General features: G+C 40.6%; 1 protein-coding gene across 4 annotated transcripts in view; it reads right to left on the bottom strand.

The window, feature by feature from the left end:
* sulf2a (sulfatase 2a) overlaps positions 1-20885 on the bottom strand; it is a 67456-nt gene that overhangs the window by 22247 nt on the left and 24324 nt on the right. For 3 of the 4 annotated variants that reach the window (XM_055027196.1, XM_055027194.1, XM_055027198.1), the window contains one exon: positions 16566-16634. The exons of the other annotated variant lie outside the window; for it this stretch is intronic. The gene's annotated coding sequence lies outside the window, so the exon portion shown is untranslated. The remainder of the gene's footprint in view (positions 1-16565; positions 16635-20885) is intronic. 4 annotated transcript variants of the gene reach the window in all.

Raw genomic sequence — 20885 nt, forward strand, 5'->3', positions numbered from 1 at the left:
AACATGGACACATGTAATATTTATCTTCTCGCTGTCGACCAGCAATACCTTAAGCTCCAGCTTCTCTCAGCCTCCGACAACATGACCAGCGCGACGGTTTTCAAGCATTTATAAAGCCGTTCCTGAAAACTGGGATGATTCTCGAGCTCGTTTTCCCTGACAGAGCTATAGCCGCATCAGCTCTTTGCACTAACCGAACTGTGAAACGACAATGCTGATTCAGCTCGATGGGACGCAATGAAAGGGGGGTGGGGGGGGGGAGGGGGGGTCTGCCTTTTAGACAGAAGCAGCAGACAACATGAGTAAATATATCTCTCAGCAAAACTCATTAAAAGCCAGAGGCTCGGAGAGAGGAAGGGCTGTGGGAGTTAGCTATAGCGGAATATGAGATCAGAGGGAATCAGCCTCTAAAAGCATGGATAAGGAACAAGGATCATCTGAGGTTATACTAATGCCTAGTGATGCTTGGAAGGAAGAACAGAGAGGGAAAGTTTTGCTCTTCAGTCATGTGCTTGTAAAGAGGCTCTAAGAGACGGCCGCGCTGCATCATGAGATGAAAACTTAATGCCGTCCATCATTTATTGATAGGACTAAATTATGAATGCAGTGACAACAGGGCTGGCCATGTCACAGCATGGGCATGATGGTAAGACAGCACCAAGCGTGGAGGGACGAAAACACACACCGGATCAACTCACAGCTACTTCACACACATCTGTATCAGAGTCAATACGAGGAAGTTGAGACACAGAGAGAGAGGGAGAAAGAGAGCGGCTTGTGAATTTTTCTCCCAACTTTTCAGATGTAATTTTCTTCCCATGAATAAAACACCCTGCATTTTGAAAGAGAAAGTTTGATTCGCCCAATCTTGAATCCCTCCGAGATTCAAAAGTTACAGACAGCTTTTGATGGAAGCCAGCAAATTGCATGTGTATTTCTTATTAAAGAAGGGCAAACCACTCTGCATTTGTGATTTAATCAGCTGCGTCTCACGATGCATGCAAAATATAGAGCCAGCAGCCCACAAGCTTAAAACCACACTCCTGAATTCTCCATCTCGAACGCTCTGAGAGAGAAAAAGATCAAGAAAATACAAGTAAAAAAAAAAAAAAAGTGGGCGAAAACAAAACAAAAAAAAAAAAAAAAAAGGAAAAAACTTTGGGAGTACAGCCTAAACAGTACAAAGACCAAGCACATCCACTGCAGATGGATTTTATACAGCATTAAACCAGACACCAAGACCAAGGCTTCCATATAAAACAGAACAGAATCAAACAGAATCCACAAGCAGAGAACCTCTATATTTCTCCTTCATTCTCGACACAGAAATGTGCGATCTGCTATTCCCTGATGGCAGGAAAAAAAAAAACATAAAGGAACTGGCCAGGGAAGCTTAAATGGACACATTCAGAGCTGAATGTGACCGGCCGAACGTTATCAAGCCAGTCCCTGCGGTCATAATTGAGGCTGGCAGGGCTTTGCTAATGCCTGACTTTGTTCCCACTGGCATGCCTGGCTCCAAACTGAAAGTGTAAAATCTCCAAGGACCCTTGAATTTTCCAACAAAAGTTGGTATTCAGATGCAAATTGAGCAACGGCATGTTTCTATGCGAGAGTAACTTCTTCTCAGAGGAGTGTGTGTGTCTGTGTGTGTGCTTTAGTATTTCTCACCTTGTAAGACCCATTTTGCCAACAAATACTACATCATGAGGACCCACTGATCCTTTTGGGCCCATAAGAAACTCTTTTGGGTTTTCTGTTTTGGGTTAGGCTGTAGAAACCCATGAAAGCAAATCGACGCAAAATTCTTGTGAAGATATAAAAATGTAATTTATGTGTACTTATTTAACTTTCTATTTACGATCATTTCTGACATATTTACTGAATGTCTGAAGACCGATGGGCCTTATGGGGACACAAAGCCCTATCCATTGTTTAGGATCAAGGGATAGGTATGGGGGTGTGAATTAAGTTTTGGTTAAGGTTAAGAAAAAACTAGTATTGGATAGGTCTGTCAGGTTGAGGCTATAGAAATGAATGGAAGTCAATACAAAGTTCTCAGACTGACATAAGTAGAAGGATGTGTGTGTGTGTGTGTGTGTGTGTGTGTGTGTGTGTGTGTGTGTGTGTGTGCATTCTCAATACAGTATGGAAAGCTTTTTCATAATACAAAAAGGCCACAGCTTGCTGCTATTGCTTATTTATCATCCTCTACAAGTAAATCTCTGCCCTGCTGCTAGTTTCAGAAAAATCTTTATAAGCGGTAAAGACCCGTCATTCTAATCAGGCTAGTTAATCTTATAGATGAAGTGGATTGAGTCAAAAAACTCATACACAAAAACAGCAAAGACCGATCTCTTTAATTTGTCAACAAGGCAGCAAGCAGTTCATTCTCAGTCCAGTTGTGTGGGACTTTCTTATGGATCCAGTCAAAAGTGATAAACTGTTCTAATTATCTTAGAGAGCTGAGCTTATCAGAAACGGCGGTCCACCCTGGCCTGCAGGATCCAGCTTACTGTCATTCGTTTGCGCTGATACAGCTCACAGAGTTTGTCCACTGGGAGGTAGCAGTAGTTACTAGAAGAAGCTCTGATTATTATTTTGTTACAGTGCTCAAAATATTGAATGCATGGTTTACTGGGAACAGAAAAGCAATAAATCCACTGAGTTTAGTAGAATCCACGCGACATCAAAACAAATTCATTACTAAAGCTGAGCCAAGAAAATGAACTGAAGTGAAAGTTCAGCAGGTTTAATTTGTGTAAAAAACAGACCTCAGGAAAAAGCATTGAATTAAAATTATAAAGATTCTAGGTTTCTAGTACATAAGAAAATGATGGCAAATGACATAATTAATGCAAATTTTGTTCAGACCGGAAAAGAAAAATAAATGGAGTCATGGCACCTTCTCGTGTCCGCTTATTAAAAATGATATTAACTAACAATAAAGGTCTGATTTTCCAAGCTATCAGCAGACAGGTCCTCAGTCACAATGAGTCCTCGTCAAAATCATAAATTTTTGCTTGCATTAGTTTTTCATCAGTGAAATTTGACTTTTTGATCTCGATGAGTTACTACTTTTCACATAAATAAACTCAAAGTCAAGAGCTTATTACCTTTTGTTTTGTTTAATAGCTCTTTGCTTTGTTGTACGATAAGCCGGAAAATTGACTTTATCATTACAGGACATAAAGCTTTAGTGTTGGGTTATTTTGGTAAGAAAGTCAGAATTTTCTGGTTTGTGTGAATGTTCTAGTCTTCATTTCCAAATAGATAGATGTGTTATTGATCTATTCCTGTTGAAATGTTCTCCCAGTTTTAATGTTTACATTTATTATTTATTGCCCCTGTTGAAAACAAGGTAAATGCTGCATACGCTTTGTGCAAACATCAGATGAACCTTTTATCCACAGAGCTGCTCATCACTTATTACTGCTGACCCGTTTACATGAGTAACAATCCACTGCTATAAAATGAAAAGAACAAATAATTTTATCCATTAGAAAATGCATATTAAATTTCTTAAAATGGAAAAAAAAGTCACCTACTTAAACATTCTTTCGATAAATGTGCCTTTGCTTCCCAAAAACTTCTCTGCCCAACTTCAGTTGATCACTTGAGAAAGATAAGAGCTAATTTGGAAGCAAGTTTCATTTACCGTAAAAGATTTAATTTAGATTTCCCTCAGGTTCTGATAAGCTCAGCACTCTGCAGACACTTTAAGATGACAAGCACTTCTTGCACAGCAATTTTCATTGTGTGCATGCAGACACAAAAGGGCACTGACTTTTAAAGTGAGAGTAAGATTTCTGCTGAGATACCAGCACTGTAGATAAGAACTGTCCCTTTGGAGATGCTCTTAAACATTTCTCCCTCTGTATTTGTGTCTTGTCTTACTTATATTAGGCCTATGCAATTTTAACAGTGTTGTGAAAAGCTCTTTCTTGAAAGTAGAATATAAATGTGTGTAATTTTAGCACTTAACCCATCATTAATGCAGTTGCCCTGGGAAATGGGGTGAAGATGTGACGTGCTCTGGCTCAACTCTCCCTCTCTGTCACGTACGTCCCCTCTGATATCCTTCTAATCAGAGGAAAAGAAGATCTACTCCTGACTTATTTAGGTTTCCTGGGGTGAGACACTAAGCTCTACGTTGCCTCAATGTGTTCATTAACTTGTAATTGTGTCTTTAATGGAAAACTGGCTCAACGAAAGGCTTTTGGAATGTGTTTGTGTTTGCATAACGCCTTGGTCTGGAAAAACATATTACAATACAAAGCTAACTATATAATTATTGCCGTTTTATATTTGTTATAATTCTGTGTTTTTTTAAGGGACCCAAATAAAGCGAGAAGACATCCTGCAGTAATTTAGCAAACTAAAATGTCATAAAACACTAAACATGATAATAAACAAACTAATTAACAAAGTGGGGATGATGTGACCTGCACCAAAATAATGTCACTGTGGATAAAAATATTTATGAATGTGGCGTAAATAAGTTTTACCTTGGTCAATACATTAACACAAGCCATGGCTTGATAATAAAACTCCAGTTTAATTTTCAGGTCCTCTACAAAGAGCTCAATACTCTCCCGGAGATGATGCCATCACCCAGGAACTTACCCGAGTACTTGTACAACAACATTTTTTACCACAACAGAGATTATATAAGATGTGAGAGTGATTTGTAGTAAATGTAGCTTCACTCACTTTGAGAAGACATCATCACTCGTGACGGATGCATTCCACGAGTAAAAGTCAGTTTTGGTTCATCAAGAGCCAAAGAGTAGAGCCAAAACTTCTCAGCTTATGACCCACAAAACAACAACAAAAGTAACTTGTAAATACTATATTTATATCTTCAAAACTTTTTTATAACAAATACTTTTGACTTTTTGTGTTAATCATTGTTATTGGTAATGAGAAAATAAAGAGTTTAAATGTTAATTTTGTAATGTTTTTGACTCCAGCGCTTTAGAACAGTAACATCTCTCTTTCACACACAATGTGAAGTTCCCTCTACTTATAAACATTATTGATTAAAGGTTGTAGTACAATAGTACACATAAAGAAAAATCATTTTAAAAGAATCCAAGAATTTGTCATGTTTTTCATTCTGTTTCGCAGTATCTGTGATTTTCCCAGAGAAAACAGTAAGAAAGGAAAAAAAATAAACTTTGTGCACATTCACAATGACTGTCATAAAACCTGGGGTACAATCTATCCTCGTAAAAAATTATATCTAGAACTAACTGCCTGTAATGCAGAAAAAGTGGGTCCAGCCCAGTTTGATTATCAGAATTGTAACAGATTCTGACATCATGGACTGGATATGACGTTGATGGAGGCCATCCTCTGACAAATTGTACTCTGGAACTTTAAGTTTACAGCAGAGAAAATATGAGCAATCTCATATGATGCTAAAAAAATAACAATAGTGGTATTATTTCGTTATACGTGTGCACAAATACAGAGATACTGCTGCTAAAGACAGTAATGCTAATGGCTCTAACACCTAAAATTGATCAAATAACTGGTAAAAACATTTTAGAAACCATTTCATCATTAAATGTTTTTTGTCCTTTTTGTTTCACTAAAATGAGAAACTAATTTTATTGTGTCATTTCTCACATACACACAAGCTGTCGGCTCTGCTCATCAATAATTAATGACGGTTAATAATGAGCACATAGCTTCTTAAATTACAGTAAAATGGTGCGATTTTGTCACCAGCTTTAGCAGTTTAGCAGAACATTTTACAAAGCCCAATACGCACAAAACACTGTGCTGCCTTGCCTTCTCATTTTACATTCCTACAAAGAACAGCTTAATAAAAATAATACTCTAAGTAATCAGTGTTATTTGTTCTACATCTCTTTATTTTTATTTTTTTCTACAGCGATTAAGCACTTCTCATAATTACTTAGCAGCTATTTCCATTGGTATTTGGATGAGTTATATTTAGTGAGGAGTTCCAACTCAATGAGGTTGAAAGGCCTCCTTGCCATCACCTTAAACTTCACCTCTAGGAAAGTGTTGGCATCTTGGCAGATATCAAAAAGTAAATATCAAGATTGGATCCTGGTTCGGAGAATCTCTGGACATGTTTAAGTTTAAACGTTTTCATCTGGGATAGAAGGGGCTAAGATAGTAGGTGGTTGGTTCAGCGGCAAGTTGCAAAGAGTGATGCAGAAAGAGAAAAGAGAGAGGTAGGATGATGGTGTCAGTTCTGACAAAAGGCCCAGTCATGATGTGTTCTCACTGGAGAACAAAGAGCTCTGACAGAGTCCCTTGGTCTGCTCTGTTGACTATAAATACACACACGCGCACACACACACACACACACACACACACACGAAACTCGACGTACATGAGAGTACACCCACAGTGTGCATCATTCTTCAAGCTCTCTCTCCAAAAGAGAACATGAAAGAGAAGAGGAACAGCCACGCTAATTATCTCTGAATCTGAACAAAATGAACAACATCGCATTGTTCAATTGTTCTCTAAATGTAAAGTCCAGTCTTCATCACGACATCACAGAGTTACTGTCATGCTTTTTTCCCCATCTTCTTAAGTTACAACAAAGACAGTGCATTTAATGAGCGTGTTATTTTGTCACTATGGATTACACAATGTCAAAATGTGCAGCACACAGGATGTTTTGGTAGTTGAATGCGGTCCTAATCTCTTCAGATTCTCGTTTTCAAGTTTTATTCAAACACTTCCATTTGGCGCTGCGTTTCCAGCGGCAACCGCGCGGCATGTCGGGCCTGAGCAGAGGTCCGCGGATTCCTTCCCAGAAGGCTTCAGTCGGAGTCTACGTTGGGGTCAGGGTATTCACCCCTCCTCCGCTGCGGCCTTGTGGTGCACCCCATGAGAGCCTACAGAGAACACAGAGGTGTTCAAGAAAAGCCAAACAGAGCTCTGATTGTCACTGCTGAGGGCTTAACACCCCCCTACGGACTCACTCTTAAGCATTTAAGACTGACAGAATGAGCGTCCATCAATGGCGGTTCTGTAAATACGTAGCTGCTTGCACTGTGGTCGGGCTCATTCAGACGTTGGAGAGAAATCAGTCAGTTCAGAAACGTTTGAGTCCTCAAGTGTCGTCGTCTTCGTTGTCCTATTCAAATTTGCATGGGAAAGTCATTTACAATCTGTCCGAAGCAGCGTCCTTTGAAACGGGTGTTGACAGCAGTAACAAGTGAGCAAGCTGGTGGGCACTACAGCCTGCTGAGTGATGACTGTTTCTTATTGGCACTTATTGACCAGAATCAAAGCCCCCCTACAGTGTCGCAGCACAACTAACTGGATTACAGACCCCATCAGACGGCGCTGCCTCTTCCACCGACTCATCTACCTTATTAAGACCGCAGGGGTGACGAGATGACCGCTGCGTGACACAGCGGAGGTGCAACACCACCAACAGATCAAATGTTTCCAAAAACAGATCACAACAAGCGCGGCGGATGGACTGCTATTGAGAAGAATTTTATTGACTTGCGATATTAAAGTTTGTCTCTAGTTCATAATCTGAGCAAACAACGGCAAAATTAGATCTCGTTCCGCACGGCTTAGAGGTTTTCCGTTATCTGTTGTGTTTTAATTATACGACTTTGTTTTTTTTTACCCCCACTTCATCTAATTAGCACCTGCAATGGGACCTGCTCCTAATGACCCTGATTTAATGATAATTACAGAAAGCAGGAGTTTCAGCTTTCTGTAAACAAATCCATTCCCACTCGCTGAATAAATTACAGATGACTGAGATGAATCAAAATACCAACTGGAAGTGGACGATGAGTTCTCCACAGGAGCTGGTATCAAGGTGGACCCATGTTTTAAAATGTCAGCATATAAATATTTCTTTACATTACTTCTATGCTGTAAAGTGCTTTTAATGGAGATGGCAGACAGAATGGGGGCGTTTTCTTTGGCCTAATGGCGCATAGCCAAGGCTGAACTACGGCTAAAGATCACCGGGGCTTTAGCCTGGGGGTATTTATCATGCTTGGTATTTGATGTGTACCCAGGTGAAAACAGGACAGAGGTACGATTTGGACATTTATACTTCAAATTACTATGAAGATGTTTATTTCTCATAGATGATTCATGGGCAACTATTTTAGCATAGTACTGATCTTCAGTGTGAAAGGCTAAAAGTGTTCATCTTCGCAGTCAATTAATGTCCCTGAGAAATTTTGAAAATGAAAAGGAATTCACAAATCCTCTCCTCCCACCAAGTCAGACCAGGAAATCATGATCAGAAAATTATTTTGATATTGCAGCAGAATTGATCCATCAGTTAACGTGGACTCTCACTGCAGGCCTCCTACAGGAGCAGATAGCCTGACTGCTTACCCAGCTAATAACAGCTTTATACTTGTGTTACTATATAAAGAGCACAATGTAAAAATAGCTTATATTCCAAGCAACAACCAATGTTTTTAGAGTTGGCTTTGATAAATAACAACTGAAATGTAGATTAAATTTAGTCTTCATTCCAATATTTTATGATATTTCAGAAAATGTACTTTTTATTGTTTTATGGTTTCATCCGTTGCTGAAAAGTGATATAAAATAAAAATGCCTTGCCACATCTACCTGAAAACCATCACAAATTCAAAGAATGTGTCTTCACAAATGTTGCTTCAGCCTTCGTATAAAAATGCTTTGATTGTGAAAAGAATCGGTGCTTTTGCAGCAGAATATTTTTCTCCAGTTTCAAATAAAATTTTCTGGATCATATTAAAGACATTTTGTTTATAATTTTGGGGTAAATCCTCTGAGAAAGTGAAACTGTGGTAGGTTTACTCAAGTTATCACAATAGCCTGTGTTTATTTCTTTATTTCCCCCCAGCTTGGACGAACCTCAACTACCATAAATGGTGCTCCACCAAAGGGTGGCAGAGTTCAGTGGGCGCTGTGGGAGTCATCTTCATCTAATGTTGAGCACACCCTTGGGACTTTGAGAGGCAACAACTCCTTCTGCACCTCTTCACTCCTCCCATTCTCCGTCCTCAACCCCCCTAAACTTCACTAGCTGCCTTTCTCCTGGCCCTTTTGTCAGCAGATTACCGACGGTTTAGAGACGCACAAACCGATCTCTCCCTCCCCTGTTGGAACCACACAGGGGGTTAAGGCCGGAGCACACAGGGGAGACCCCCCGCACAATGATCTGAATTACAGAGCCTATTCTGTGCATGCCACTTTGTATTCCCCCCTCCCTCCACTTGCTTTGCTCAGAAATCACCAAAGTTATTCAACAACTGTGGTTTTCCCAGCAGGAATCAACAGTTTCTTTGCCAAAAATCCAGATTTTCAGAATCCCTGCGAAGACATACTTCAGACTAACTCTTTGTCTTTTTGTTTCGTTTAAACACAAAACATGTGACTTCTTGTAATGAATCACAATGCAAACAGCGAGCTACAGGAAGTCCGCCTCCCCACACGGGAACGAAAACCAAGTTCCAGGTGAAACCACAGTCTGTTTGTTTTTTATCTAAAAACTAAACTAAAGTCACAGTCGATGGCTTTCCTCAGCACAGCGAGAGAACACATGCTGTCTCTCCTCTTCTACAGGTCCGTATCCATCTCTCCCTCCCCTGTCTCTGGGACAGCTGCCCAGACATCTTATCTGTCTGTCCTGACCTGTGTTTGGGACCATCAGGGAGCCTAAGTGGCCCATGAAGGGGGTCTCTGGCAATTTGCCCACTCGGTAATGACAGGGAAGCTGCAAGCAGCCAGCCTAACAGGTCTCTTATGTGGTGCTACAATATTGATATTGTATCAGATTGCAAAGGGCTTTGCAGCCTTTTAATGAGAGCTCAGATTGATCAAGCAGCGGTGACTCTCCCTGGCTGTCCCTGCAGATCTCACCTCCATCTGATCCGTTTCACTGGACAAGAATGAGCAAAAAAAAAAAAAATCAAACCCCTTAACTCACAGAATCCAGATACAAGAACACAGAAACTGCACAATAAAGCAGAAAATGAGATGTTTATTTTCTAAACAAAAATGTCAATTTTGTCCTAGGTGTTTTCTCACAAACTACAGCGCTAATGACTTCTTCGGATACTCCTGATTTTATCTTTCTGTCAATAATCAATGAAAGAGTGTCATAAATTTCTCAGCCAAACTGAGAAAAAAAAAACAAAAAAAGAAACAGGCATCCTTTGTTGCAGTCACTATTTCTTGTTGTTGTTGCGCTGTTTTAATTAATGTAGTTTTCAAGCTAAAACAAAGCATGGCTTTCAGCGGACCTGATTAGAAATGGGATTAATCTGATTTCCATAAAATTAGCAGCACAGTTTAGCTCCTCTTCTAATCTTGTTACAGAAAATGTGTTCACTGAATTCCTCAGAAACTGTTTTAATTAATAAAAAAAGATGATAATTGTGATTCCACTTAATTTGGAGTATGAAACCGAATAGCGGAACAATTAAAAATCTAGTATTAGAAGAAAACAGAGCAACACAGCGCTCAGAGTTTAAACGATTGCACTGGGCCACCACCAACACAAGTTCTGACCATTTATCACACAGGGCTCTGCTCTTTTAATATGAAAAAAACTAAATCTTGTGACTTAAAAAGAGGTAAGTGCAATAAAAGCTATAACAAAAATGCATTTCTCCAGAGTAAGAACTAGAAGACAAAACAATGATTCAACATCACTCATTCAATTTAATAAAATTAAACAAAAGACTTGAGCATTTTTATAAATATCTTTGTAATTCATTCATAAGACGTTACAAATAAAAATAAAATCATACACTGTAATTTAAGTGCATGAGCGCCAAGACCTTTTTTTTTTTTTTTTTTTTTACAGGAAGGAAAATGGAAGAGATTCATATCTCTTCCTACTTGAAGTGACTTGGAGACATTAGAGACTTTTCAGTTCAGGAGAAGACTGCAATTAAAATTTTATCAAAAACACACACACAAAAAAACATGTTCAACAACTAAGTCCTACATCCAGGGAAAGTATGTTGAACTAAAAGTTGCTCTTAACGTCACAAAAACTGAAACAGAGGTCATGCTTTCCTAAAAGAAGAAAATATGTTTTTCTTTCCTGCTTTTTCCCCCTGTGACATCAAGTTGCAGAAAAGGGGATGATAAAAGCGAATGGCAAACAGGCAGCTCATTCTACCACAAGCTGACAACCTTTCAGATGCACACCTGACAAACTCAGCCTCCAACACGAGTCTCTAAGGAAAAGTAAAACGTTGGAGTTTATGGAGAAGATGTTAGCCGAGACGAGTGAGGATGTAGTAAGTCCACCAGCACTACCAGCCAGCCTCTGTAATGGATCTTAAACTTTGCGTCCTTTATCTTCCTTTTCACCTGCCTCCACAAGCTGCCATAAAAACCACAGCAGAGGTCTTACAGTCTTGAGTCTCTCCTATTAGCCCTCCATTAGACTCCTGTCAGAAAGGCAGCCAGCCACCCTCAGTGCCCTCCTCTCCACCCCTCCATCACCCGGCACTGTTGCAATGCGATCATGACCCCCTTTCAGACCTTGAAACGCCGCCACTCCCCCGGATCTGCAGCAGGGAAGTAACAGGATGACGGTAAAAATGAAACCCTGCTCAGACTCGGAGGAGAGGACATTGTGATTGCTTGTCAGTTAAAAGACTATTCCACGGCTGTGCAGGCAATCGGTCACGCCGAGATGTGATGTGAAAACCTCAAACGCTGAATGCTGCATTACCACGGGTGGAAGGATATGAACTGTGGTCCTCTTTAAAGCGTTCCAGACGCCCGGGTGACGCCACAATCCTGCTTGTTTTCCTTACCTCCGCTTGTTTCACCTCCTTAAAAATGAATAAACAGGCCTCTGATCAAGTTCATAAACCTTGTGCCGTGCCAGAGCAATTCTCCAGACATGAGTGATCGGCCCCTACCATCGCGCATCTTTGACTCCTGTCCCCCCGTGCAACTTTAAACCCTCTTACTGCACCCATCCATCAGCTCAGAGGGAACATAAAGCACCAAACACAACGCGGAGATACAGCCAGCTTTTCAACCATGAAGGGATTAATGGGGACCTATATCCATTTACTGTGGATTGCAGGGAGCATGAAAGGTCAATCAGATTCATGAGAAAACGCTGTGGATGAATGTCTGCATTTAATGAACGCTGCGGAGAGCCAAGACCACTGTTACAATCTCCTGTGTGGAGCAGCAAAGCAATGAAAATAAATGGGCGGCGAAGCCGATTCATGATGCTCGGCAAACGATCAGTAAATCCACAGGATAAGCAGACAGGAGAGGGAGTGTCTTCATCTCGGGGAGAAGGACGCCGCTTCGCTGCCATCATTCGGCCTCGCGTCATGTTTTAAGAGACCGTTAGGAAGGCAGGGCAACCGGGAGCTACTCCACCTTTACCTCAATATATCACTTGACGTGTGATGTCATGATATCTGATGACGTGACGATGCTATTCCATGTATGATTGTATCCGATATTGATATTTTTAGTTTATCGAGCTGCATTCTGCCAGCCTGCAAACTACCATTGCTGCTCTGTTCTCAGTGGCGTCTGCTGTGGCTGTTTTTGAGGTGCTTGATAAATAAACTTTTTGAGTTGGCTTGGGGGTCAACGTTAGCACATGTGCTGAATCTAAAATGTTTAATGCGTTAATATTACATGATGTAGCTTAATTGTATCACCTGTTTAGACGTGCAAGACACTCTCCTGCAGAGGAGATACACCGTGACATACTATGGAAGGCAATAAGGGACACAAATTGCCACTTTTGCTAGATTTATGGCTAAAAAGCTGTGCAAAAGAACTGTAGTTTAGGACTTAGAATTACATAAAATATGCCAGTAACCCCATCAAAATGCAACTTCTTATGCCATTGTAAGACTATAAGAGTTGCAAACGTGTGAAAAGATGAGTGAGGAGTCAGACTGGTGTGCTTAGTGGCAAATTTCAGCTTAAAAACCATGGCAACAGACGTTTTTTAAAATTAGTCTAGCTACTTACAGCAGCTGTGAATTACCCTCCCACCGAAGCATAGCCAGTTTATAGTTAGCATTTTCAAATTATGTTTGAAACAAAGTAGCTTCAGACAGAAATACTGATAGACAGTAAGACATTTTCTTAAACATATTTTGAAAACGTGAATTTTAACAGTTCAAGCAGTGAATGTTCACAGCAGCAAAGTGTGATTAATCTGATTATATTTTTTAATGGATTGGCATAAATGATACATATGAGCAATGGAAAATAGTTGAGAAAAAAAAGATCATTTGGAGGAAATTTAACAAATACTTCTTTCAGACCCCCACACTCCATTAGGCTGCTCAAGTTAGATGAGCAGTTACGCAAGTGGACATAAAGGATTGTTTTCACACATGCACATTTTTGTCACAGCCCGGTGCTTCCTTACAAAGAGAGAACCGACTTCCCAGCTCACTGATGGGAGACGACCCAGAGCAGAAGAATGAGCCGCCTCGGTGTCGTCACCATAAAGCCCGGCTGAAGTGCCGAACGGCCTCAGTGTGTGGCGCCGCAGGTTGGCACACTCACAGGGGTCTTTATTGGGGTGCCGTCCTAAGCTCCAGGCAGCGTGCCCAGTGTTGACAAAGCCTGGTATCGCCTGCTGTCAGCCCATTCTGTGTGCGCCCGGCGGAAAGAATCAATTAGGCCTAGCTCACAACAGAGCACTTTAATATTTGACTTTTAATTGGCGGGCAGACGGCAGGACGGGATCATGAAAGCAGGGCTGGCAGAGTCCGTTTTACTGATGTGGAAAATGACGACGCGGTGCATTTTGTATACCCCATTCGACGGCTTTCATGATCGTATAAAAGTCCCTGGAGATGTGAAAGGAAAATAAACTTTTATCGCTCACAAGATACTAAAAGCCTTACGTAACCCGCTGCAAGGAGCAGGGAAGGGGTGTCACAAGTTCGTGCAGAAAGAAGCGCATCGCTCTGCAGAGGACAGTGGTTTGAGAGTCGAGAGCTGAGCTGAACTTTGAAGACTTGGGTGTTTAATCCCAGACTGCTGAAGGCCCTGCGTGTCAACAAAAGGACGAGCCAGAGAGAGAGGGAGCGAGGTGAACACTGTCCTCACACAGAGGAGGGTTTTGAAGTGGAGATCAGCCCTCAAAGAGAATATCTTACCAAAGGCCCGTCATTTACCTGTCAGCTCCTGCCAGTGTCACAGACGAGCGACGGAAAAATCAAAGTTCGGCTCCACCGAATATTCTGTCATGAAAAGTTTCTCGCCTGAGAGTATATATTCTAAAACTATCACAAAGAAGGTCGTCTGTTCATCCAAGGGGGATCTGATTAGAGCTTCATGTACTGCTGATGTTGAGGTACTAATGAGTCACAGCTGTAAGTCGTAGTTTCTGCTGTGACTTACAGCTGTTCACACAGGATGGCTCTGATCACCGCAAGATGCACCTGTACATTACAGGATGCCGGCAGCACTGCACTGCATCAATTAGCTAATTCAGTGTCTACTGTAAACACATGGAGGCGGATTAATGCTACGCTTTTTGGGGTCTCTAACTTTGCAAAAAAAAAAAATTTTTAAAAATAAGTAAAATAAAGCCTGGCGCTACAATAAAGTTTATGGATTTTTTTTTTTTTTTACTTTGGTAAAGCAGCGTGATGCACAAGTCTGTTTCTGAGGTGATGAATCTGTTCGCCTGCAGTAAATAAAGTGTTGACAGTTACTGCGGCGGATAGCGTTTGTGTTTTATTTCCTCTGGGATCTGTAAACTCCACAATAACAGCAGCAGTAATCAGAATCTGACATATTTCTCCACAGCTGGATGAATGATACCCACGGAGGTGTAAAACACGAACATCCCAGACCGCTTTAGAAAGACACGAGCGTCACACAATTAAACTTTTTCATTCCATAATTTAGTTTTAGGGTTAAGATAGATAAAAAACACCAACTGGTAGGAAGGGAGCAATCAGTATGAAGATACATGTCTGAGGAAAAACGACACAAAAGCCTCACAAAACTATTCATGATGGTTGTAATAACCAACTTTAATTTATGAGATTTTATGTGACAGGCCAACACAAACTAGTCCAGAGTAACAGGAAGTGACACATCCTTTTAAGTTCAGAACAATATATCTGATACGTATTTTTTTTTATTAAAAACAAAAATGTTTTTTACATATTTGTTAGATCTATCACTGTGTCATGATGGAATAATATGAGCAATAATCTATAAAACATTTAACTCATCTACAAAAATGCACAGCCCAAACCACCAATCAGAGCCAGGAGGAGGGTATCAGTGCTGTCTATCAATTATATGTATGTGCTACTCACTCCTTCCCTTTTGCTCTCTGAACTCTACAACTTTCTCCCAACAGCAGAGTTTAACCTGAATGCTAAAGCTATTTAGCATAGCGCAGTAAAAAAATATTTTACAGCAGTAAAATGCTTCTCTTGGCTCTGATTGGCTGTTCTTGACAGGGAGCTGTGGTTTTCTTTAGACATCAATAGTGACTCAGAGAAAAGGAGGTGGAGGAGTTTGATCGTTTCACAGACTATCCGTCTCATACTAAACAGTCACAAAATGGCGACAGTTTGAGCAAATACGTAAAAAACATGTTTGTAAATTTAAATCTCCTTAGAGGTTTGTTAGAGAGCTTTAGAAATCAAACTGCATTGTGAAGAGCAACCACTAAACAACCATGGAGAAGTTTAAAGTAGAGTCGGGTTATAAAACAATACCTCAAGGTAAATAAAAAAATATTTGCATTAGGACTGTGTAATCAGTTATTTGACAAATAAAAAAGTACAGCACAGTATGAAGACCTGGTCATCAAGCTAAACATTTTTACACTAACACTGTACATCACTCTACACACCAACCTCCTGCCTCAGCATGGTGGTGGCAGCATCATGCCGTGGACACAAAGTTCAAGGAGATGGATGGAGCTAAATGCAAGATAACTATGAAGAAAACCATTTCTGATTGTAAAATCCCTAAAACTAGGGCCCCACAACTATAGGAGCCCTATATTAAACCTTGAGAATGACCTCAAAGTAACCCGTATTTATTGAGCAAAACTGACTAAATAGCCTCAAACACCTCATCTGACTGTTGAAAGATTATTAAAGTTGCTTTTCTTTAGCTGGAACCAAAGCTGAAAATCATACTTTACAAAGTTTCATTTAATTAAGGCATAATTTGACTAAGTCATATTTTGGCCAAATTGAGAGATCCGCCTAACATTGATGTCCTTACACTATTACACCCGCCCTGCCTAGTTGCTTACATCCTCAGCCGATCAGAACACTTGCTATGGTCCAAACGTTATATTTTCATCTGCATTTCATACATGTTTACAAAAACGTTACAATATTGACTTGGGCAATCATGGCATGAGGCTAACGATTTGCAAGGCGGACAATCATATTCCTTCAAATAAACACATTGAAGCTTGTCGCTGTAACGTAACGAGTTGGAAAAAGGTTTAAGCTGCAGGAATGTTTCCAATGCTCTCTGTCTGTGACAGTGAGGAAGGAGTGGTTTCAATCAATCTGTGAGTAGGTGGTGAACAGCCTTACCTTCTTTTCTAAACAAGCTCCTTTAGATGTTCTCCTCTCCCACAGAAATCAGCCTCAGACTGCCAAGTTCTGAAAGCAAACACAAAGTGAATGAATTCTTGGCAAGCGCGAGGCTTCAACACAACTCGCACATCTTTGCCTTTCTGGCTTGTTTGCAGAAATCCTTTTTAATTAAAAAAATGAAAATAAAAAAATGTCCCTATACTGATTCACTCAGACTTTATCTCCACTCGTCCGTCTCTGTCGTAGCAGTTTTTCATAATCCTGATGCCCCTCCCATACCTTGCACTTTACACAAAGAGGATACTAAATCTGGTAAAGCACTCCAGAAAACACACACACATTTCAGGAGAGGTCGGTATAAATACAAATGATATTCACAACGGATAATTTCATATTTTACTCCTACTGACGCCTGAGGAAACAGGAAATAGTTCTGGGGAAGCTTTAATTAGACCCACGCCAGGAACAAGCCAGAAAAATGGTCTCCGTTTTTTAATATTTAATATTACCATCATCTGTGTAAAAACTACCACAAGCAGACAGGTGAGTGATGTGCCTTTTTTTGTAGGATATTATTCCAGGACAAAAGCAATAATGTTCAAAAAGCATTCGAGGTGGTAACGCCACGTAGAAGCTGGATCACTATCCAGGCAGACAACGTGAAATCCTTTTATTGCTTTTAGCTCGGTGTCAGAAGCAGCCGAGGTACAAAAGAAAAAAAAAAAAAAGACAGCTGTTTTCTCTCAGCTCTTTCCATCAGACTGCCATCTCACAATATCACTGTGTCTACAAGTGCCTGTATTTGTAATCTTGTAAAGTATGAGGCCTTGTTTTTCATCGTCTGTCAGTGAAGGCGCGTTGACAAGAATGGAGCATGCGTCTCGCGCTCGTTTAGATTGGACAGGTGTCAGTGTCCGGCTAAGTCGAGCAGACGGCTCTTGCGAGGCGAGGCATCCATGTCTGTTACGTACCACACCGCTAAGAATAGCGGAGGGCTTTATAAAGTCGTGGTCGTCTCACAGCCGAAGCATGCCAACAACCCCCAGCTGTTCTCTGTACTAAACTGAAAAACATATGTGGACATCAGAAAGCTGGTGTCCACATATGTCCACAAGACCAGAGGTTCCCCAAACAGCATGAGCTTCTGGACAACGACGCCCTATACAAACCCACAAACAGTGCTATGACATATGTAAAGAATCATTCACTATTAGGAAGTTTCTCCCTCACTTTTATTCACAGTTCTATTATTATTACTTTCGTTTAGCAGAAATTGGTGCTTCAAAGCCTCTGATTTTAGTTGGCAATGAGTTCGGGGGAGAAAAGCAGCTTGAGTTTCAGCCCATCAGAAAGATGAGCATGTCAAATAACAAAATAACATTTCAACACTTTATTTTATCTGGGCTGTAACTATTCCAGTACCTCGATTATTAAAATTTCTCAAGGAAAATTTATCTGCCTGGAAGCTTTGTGAAATTAAGTTTTATTCATTAACGGCGGGTCGTTATTTGTGTTGGGCAGCGCGCTCCTGCCGCCTATGAGTTGTTGCTATTGTGTCGTTTCTTGGGGGGGACCAGAAAGTTGTTTTGACTGACTGACGTGATGCTTGGAGTACAACAGCTTTTCTCCTCCCAGAACTGCATGTTGACGTTTTCAAATGATTGAGAGAGACAGAGAGACAGAGTACTCGATTAATCATACAAATAATCGAAAGAGTACTGGATATTCTTTTTGCAACAGCCCTAATCTTAACTTACAGTTCATGACATTGAATTGTGATCTTGTGATTAAAAAGTCCCCACTTTGAAAAACTCTAGTCAGGACAAGGGGTGTTCACGATGTTCCTAAATGTGAATATTATGAATATTTTGTCCGTCCGTCCCCAATAGAAGTTTAACAACGATGTAAATTTGGCCCTCCAGTAGGTCACTGAGTCAGACAGAGAAATTTTTAATTTTATAATGAAAGATGTTTCAAACAGAATCTTTTAGGCACAACAATGAATGTTTCTCTTAATCTTGGTTTCTGCATCAACTATTAACAGTGAATAGGACCATAAGGAGTCAGCGACTTTTATTCAAAAGCAGGCTTGGACACAACCTTTTATTAAACATGACTAAAAATAATAAGAGTGACTCATACGCACAAGATTTCAAAGGCTCAAATTGGGCAAAAACCTTTTTATGTCTCAGTTTAAGAATTAGTTATCAATTCTCAAAAATCACAATATCGCATGTTTAATTCACGGTAGGTAAAACAAAAAAGGAAAAAAAAAAGGTAGGATATTTAGTTTCAAAAAACATTTTGATGAACTTAATCTTAAAAATTAGGACACTTCTGATCTAGACAATGTGCCTCGTCATATGGATGCATTTGTCACATCACGACCACAAATTTTACATCCACTCCACCATTATGTCCCACTTTGTAAAACATATCGGTTATTGTTTTAACCAGATGACGTGAAAAATTTGAAGGCGTACGAAGAGACATTTAAGTCCACCCGAAACTTTAAAAGCCAAGTTGAAAGGTAAAATGACATTGGTATTTCAAACAAGGACACATGAGGAGCAAGTTCTTTAGTCATCATGAAGAAACAAAGCCGCAGACACAAAATTGATTTTGACAGTTTTTCACAAGGCCAAAAACTGACACCCACATGCTTGCTGCATTCGGCACACAGCAGGCTGCAAATGACTTACTTTTCTTTTTCTCCCAATAAAATAGAAGAATGACAGATTTAATATAAATAAGCGAAGAGGAGGGGAAGGGAGGAAGGGAGGGGGAACCGGTACAGGCTGCGGGTGACAAGGCGCCGTGACGAGCGTAGCAACCCGGGAGGGGAAAATGCGACACCTGGCCTTGTCCTTGATGTGAATAAGAGGATGATGCATCAAAAAGTGACAGAGCAGAAAGATGGTTATTACCCTGCCAAAGAGCAAGGGAAAATAGGGAGCAAGAGTAGAAAGTGACTATTTTTAGCAGTAGAGTAAAAATACACCAGAGCTTTACTTGATATTCCTTTTCATCAGAACATTTTGTCATTCCCATATTTTCTCCAAAACTGAATTCTGAACGCTGATTTCAGAACGACCGAATCGACTTGCCGTGCAAGCTGATGCTCTTTTTGACTGAGATAAGTAGGAGCAGGTCCTCCGCTCAGATCGATCCTGTTGAAAGTTTGATCAAAGGAGTAAGTAAGCAGCAGCCCAAGGCTCTGTTCTCCTTCCCTGAGCCAGAGAGAAGGCCGATTGATTTCAGTGGGCTGGAACCCTTGCTTTTCCCTCTATTGATCCCTTATCTCCAGCCTTGTCTCCTCACCAATTAAGAGTTCACTAAAGAGCAACTCTTAATTATTTCGTCTTCACTGCCAAAAGTCTCTGCTGTGTATACTTCTTCTGTTGTCTTTAATTTGGTACGTCTCAAACTGCGGTCGCGATTGTCGCCTAACGTTGAGAACAATGTCGATCTCCTGATATCGTAGGGAGTTAAAGAGAGGTGTAAGAAAAGCTGCCCTTTCTTTAAAAGATAAACTCGCCGTGCACGGTTTAAAAATCACAGAGCATAGCTGCAGACCCAGCTGTTTACCCCGCAGCCAGATATCTGAAGGGATCAGAACGAGCTGAGATATTTTGGACGCAGAAATCAGGGATGTGTCTGAGTGTCAGGCGAGGAAGATCAAAAGATTCATTAGATGAGAATTAGATCAAACACGGCTGAAGTTGTGCGGACGCACAGAGGAGGTGTACGAGTGAGCGTGGTCGACATGAGAGGACTAGAAATCCAGGCTGCGGAGTCAGAAAGCCAACTGAGCAGGAACAGCTTTAATTGCTGGGAACATCCACGTCCCAAGGAATCTGCCTACATCATCGTCTTTTTTTCCCCAGAACCGTCGCGTGTTATCCTCTAATCTGGCCACGTTCTGGGTGAAACTTTTATTTAAGATGTTCACACTCAGAACTTTCAGTTCGCCCTCCAACGCACGTTTCCACCTTTATGTTTAAACTTGTAATCCCATTGCATTGGTAGAGTGAGAAAAATCCAATTTCAGATAGCTGGAGGACCATAAATAATATTAGGCACAGCGGCGGACGCACCACCCAAGGGAGAGACAGAACAGGCTGTTGTTGTGAAGCAAAGAGAAGAGAGAACACCATCTTTGGGGAACAAATAAAACAAGAAAAGCGAAAAAATAGATTAATAGAACACAAAATTTGAGTAGGCTAAGTTGGACAAGTCAGTGGCTAAGCAAAGTACAGGTATGTTTGAGATAATTTGAAGAGAAGCAGAACCAAACGAGGAGAAGCAGCTTTCAGC

The sequence above is a fragment of the Poeciliopsis prolifica genome, unplaced genomic scaffold, assembly GCF_027474105.1.
Source record: "Poeciliopsis prolifica strain line A6 unplaced genomic scaffold, Auburn_PproV2 SCAFFOLD003, whole genome shotgun sequence".
In the NCBI taxonomy this organism is placed as follows: domain Eukaryota; kingdom Metazoa; phylum Chordata; class Actinopteri; order Cyprinodontiformes; family Poeciliidae; genus Poeciliopsis; species Poeciliopsis prolifica.